At 39.6% G+C, this 5000-nt stretch overlaps 1 protein-coding gene across 1 annotated transcript in view; it reads right to left on the reverse strand.

Annotated features, from left to right (window-relative positions):
• The window catches only part of CHMP2B (charged multivesicular body protein 2B), a 28009-nt gene that overhangs the window by 22123 nt on the left and 886 nt on the right, over nt 1–5000 (reverse strand). The window lies entirely within an intron of this gene.

The raw sequence follows: 5000 nt of genomic DNA on the forward strand, positions 1-5000 counted from the left end.
CTGCCAAAGGGGGAAATACCACCTATTAGAGCCAAGGGTGTATTTGCTTTTTCCACAATCGGAAATGGCATCTCTGTTAATTTTTTGTTGAAAAAATTATTGCAAAGTCAATTTTTCATTGTTTTATGTTCAATTGGATCACCTTTATCTGTAGATACTGTTTAGATGAAGATAAAATATTGACATGTCCACATATGTTAAAAAGATTTTAAAAAACAAAAACATTTCATGGGGTGTACTTACTTTTTCCACATGCGAAATTTGCATTTATATTTATTTAAATTATACAATGGACTACAAAATGTAAATGTTTCATGATATTTGTTATATTATATCACCTTTATCTATCAATATTGTTGACATGAAGATCAAATAGCTGTATGTTGAAATATGTTGAAAAAGTCAAAACTTTACATGGGGTGTACTTACTTTTTCACGTGACTGTATATGCGTATATATATATATATATATATATATATATATATATATATATTAGTGGGGTATGCTTATACATTTTAAGCAATACAATAATGAACTGTGCTTTGTATGTGGGTACATAATGAATCGAAGCCCGATGATATAGCAAAGCATTGCCAACATCCCATTGGGTTTTGATTTAAGTTTTGTTTTTTTTAATGGACGCGTTTACAGTTTTTTAACTTAAATTTCCATTGACATTTTATTTCACAGTTTACAGTTATAGAAATTACAATTTTCAGATGATAGAAAATTATTTTTTTTTAGGGTGCATTTGTTTGTGGGTTTTTATGTAAATGTTCATATTACACAGTTTACAGTTATAGAAATTACAATTTTCAGATGATAGAAAATTAGTTTTTTTTAGGGTGAATTTGTTTGTGGGTTTTTATGTGAATGTTCATATTACACAGTTTACAGTTATAGAAATTACAATTTTCAGATGATAGAAAATTAGTTTTTTTAGGGTGAATTTGTTTGTGGGTTTTTATGTGAATGTTCATATTACACAGTTTACAGTTATAGAAATTACAATTTTCAGATGATAGAAAATTAGTTTTTTTAGGGTGAATTTGTTTGTGGGTTTTTATGTGAATGTTCATATTACAGTTTACAGTTATAGAAATTACAATTTTCAAACGATAGAAAATTTGTTTTTTTAGGGTGAATTTGTTTGTGGGTTTTTATGTAAATGTTCATATTACACAGTTTACAGTTATAGAAATTACAATTTTCAAATGATAGAAAATTCGTTTTTTTAGGGTGAATTTGTTTGTGGGTTTTTATGTGAATGTTCATATTACACAGTTTCCAGTTATAGAAATGACAATTTTCAAATGATAAAAAAGGAGTTTTTTTTTTAGGGTTAATTTGTTTGTGGGTTTTTATGTAAATGTTCATATTACACAGTTTACAGTTATAGAAATTACAATTTTCAGATGATAGAAAATTAGTTTTTTTTAGGGTGAATTTGTTTGTGGGTTTTTATGTAAATGTTCATATTACACAGTTTACAGTTATAGAAATTACAATTTTCAGATGATAGAAAATTAGTTTTTTTTAGGGTGAATTTGTTTGTGGGTTTTTATGTAAATGTTCATATTACACAGTTTACAGATATAGAAATTACAATTTTCAAATGATAGAAAATTAGTTTTTTTTAGGGTGAATTTGTTTGTGGGTTTTTATGTGAACGTTCATATTACACAGTTTGCAGTTATAGAAATTACAATTTTCAGATGATAGAAAATTAGTTTTTTTCAGGGTGAATTTGTTTGTGGGTTTTTATGTGAATGTTCATATTACACAGTTTACAGTTATAGAAATTACAATTTTCAGATGATAGAAAATTAGTTTTTGTTAGGGTGAATTTGTTTGTGGGTTTTTATGTAAATGTTCATATTACACAGTTTACAGTTATAGAAATTACAATTTTCAAATGAGGTTTTTTTTGGAGTTTTTTGGGGGGGGGGGGGGGTGAAAAAGGAGTTTTTTGGGGGTGAATTTCCTTGTTAGATATTGATTATTTTAATTTTATTTTTACATACGCATTTCCAGTTTTTTACGTAAATTTTCATTTGCAGACGCCTTCCGACAGTTCTGTGATTTTTCCGGTGTTCCGGCTTCGATGTCCGTCAGTACGCCAAATTTAAGTTTTCTACGTCACCTGGAAGGTACCGAACATTAATATCAGTCATTGAGTCAGTGGTTACAAGGATATTTATATATTAGATATTGTACTGTATATACAAAGCCAGATGTTAAAATCAAATTGGACCGTGCGACACAGAGCCCCACAGGTATTGACGACGTGCAGGTGTTAAATTAAAGCACTGACACCGTCCCCACAGTCTCTTGGTAATATAAACGTAATTTGGTCTTTTAATTTTATTTTACCAACAATGTTGTCTCTGATGCCTTGGTATCTCTCCCAGGTTACTCCCTCTTCCGGTATGATAGACCTGAGCCTCGTCCTGGAGGTGGGGTTGCTATCTTTATAAAAAACTCTCTTCCTCACTCGCCCTCCACTGCCCTCTCTCCACCTCACCCCCAGGAATACCTTTGGCTACGGCTTCCCCTTCGCTCCCACCTTTTGTTCATATGTGTGTTGTACCGTCCACCAAACAGCGATGACTCCATCTACATCTCGCTGTCTAATAATATGGACCAACTTCTATCTACCCATCCCAACTCTCTCTTCCTCATATGTGGTGATTTCAATTGTCACCATGCCAGTTGGCTGGGTGTGGGTACCTCTCTCACCAGCCATGGCTCTTCAGCAAAGGACTTCTGCGACTCACTGGGACTGACACAATCTGTCAATTTCCTGACCCGGATCTCAGTCAACGGAGCATCCTCTCTTCTGGATTTGATTATGACAAACTTCCCTGAAAATGTCTGCTGCTCTTCTTCTGCTCCAATGGGCTCATCTGATCATGTGCTTGTCAAAGTGGACATCTCTCTGACCATTCTCAGAGAGCCTCCTCAGCGTCGACGAGTCTGGCATTTCACTCAGGCCAACTGGCACGGTCTTCAAGCAGCCATCAATCATCTGGACTGGTCTCCCATCTCTACCGCCTCTGACATCAACTCATCCTGGGAATTCTTTCAAAGTAAATTGCTCTCTCTCATGCGCAGATTTATCCCATCTCGTCTTCAGTTGTCATACCCTTCCTCCCGTCCATGGTACACGGAATCTTGTGGTGAGGCTGTTGCCCTGAAACAACTTGCTTTCGTCTCCTGGAAAGCAATTCCAACGGAAGGAAATCTCATTTCCTTTCACAAAGCCCGAAACAAGTGTGTGTCCACCCTCAGGAGAGCCAGGAAACAATATCTCACCGTTCTCAAGACCGAACTCTCTTATCTGTCTCCCTCTTCCAAATCCTGGTGGCGTCTGGTCAAATCTGTTTCTGGTGTTTGTTCCCCCTCCATCCCCTCCCTCACCTCAAATGGCTTAACGGCTGACTCCGCACGTGAAAAAGCTGAATGCCTCAACTCTGTGTTTGCCTCTAAATCTTGTGTCCCAAACCCATCCCTCTCTGTACCCACCGTACCCAGTCGTACCCAGCTGCTCCTGGACTCTGTGTCCTTTCCTCCTGACAAGGTGGAAAAGTTTCTGTCAACCCTCGACTCTGATTCTGCAACTGGTTCTGACGGCATCAGCCCACGGGTCCTAAAATCATGTGCTTCCGCTCTTTCACTCCCTCTTTCTGTTCTCTTCACCCTCTCCTTTGCTCAAGGTCATCTGCCATCTGCTTGGAAATCAGCCAACATCACCGCTTTGCACAAAAAAGGTGCAAAAACAGATCCCAGCAACTACAGACCAATCAGCCTTCTCCCAATTATCAGCAAAGTCATGAAATCCATCATTGCTTCAGATATGAAATCTTTCCTCTTCTCCAATGGCTTGATCTCTGATCATCAATTTGGTTTCAGACCTGGTCACTCTACTCTGGACATGCTGCTTCTGCTTTCTCAACAATGGATGGAGGTCCTCAATGCCAAACAGGAAATTAGAGCCGTCTCCATTGACATTTCACGTGCCTTCGATACGGTCTGGCACCCTGCTCTGCTCACCAAACTCTCCTCCTTTGGTATCCATGGAAATCTCCACGCATGGCTGGCGGACTTCCTCTCTGGTCATAGTCAACGTGTGGCCCTGAATGGGTTTCTCTCATCTCCTCTTCCTGTTCAGGCTGGAGTTCCCCAAGGTAGTGTTCTGGGCCCTGTGCTTTTTCTGGTCTTCATCAATGATCTCTCTGACTCTCTTGAAAATCCTCTCTATCTCTTTGCTGACGACTCTACTCTCTGTCACTCCATTCCTCATCCCTCAGATCGGCAGTCTGCAGCCTCCTCACTCTCTGCAGACCTGGACAAAATCACAGACTGGGCAAACAAATGGAACATGTCTTTCAATCCTGATAAATCTCACACTCTTACGATGTCTCTCCGAAAAGACCGACTGGAAAACCCTCCCATCCACTTTCTGAATAATCCTCTCCAAGAAGTTCTGTCACTCAAGCTTTTGGGTCTCACTATTTGCCATGATCTTTCCTGGGAAAACCACATTTCAAATCTGGCCTCCAAAGCCAGTCGCCGACTGGGCATCCTCCGTCGTGCGAAGTCCTTCCTTGGCACACCTGAGCTCCTCACCACATACAAGGCTTTCATCCGCAGCTCTATGGAATACTGCTCTCCCCTCTGGTCTGGTGCTTCTGCCTCACACCTAGCCCGTCTTCACGCTGTTGAAACCAAAGCGTTCAGAATCATTGGAATCTCCCGCGATGAAGCTAACTCCAAGGGCCTTTCACTCACTCACCGCAGGCAGGTTGGTGGTCTTTCCGTCTTCTACCGACTCCTCTCTGGCCTTGCCCCCCCAGCCCTCTCTGGGCTCTGTCCCCCAAATATTCCTACAGGTCGCACAAGATCTGCCTGCAACCCTCTTATGGTTAAACTGCCAAAATCAAGACTTTCTGCTCACCTTCACTCCTTCATTCCTCTTTTCTCCCGCCTCTGGAACAAAC

The sequence above is a fragment of the Myxine glutinosa genome, chromosome 12, assembly GCF_964187855.1.
Source record: "Myxine glutinosa chromosome 12, kmMyxGlut1.1, whole genome shotgun sequence".
Taxonomy (NCBI): domain Eukaryota; kingdom Metazoa; phylum Chordata; class Myxini; order Myxiniformes; family Myxinidae; genus Myxine; species Myxine glutinosa.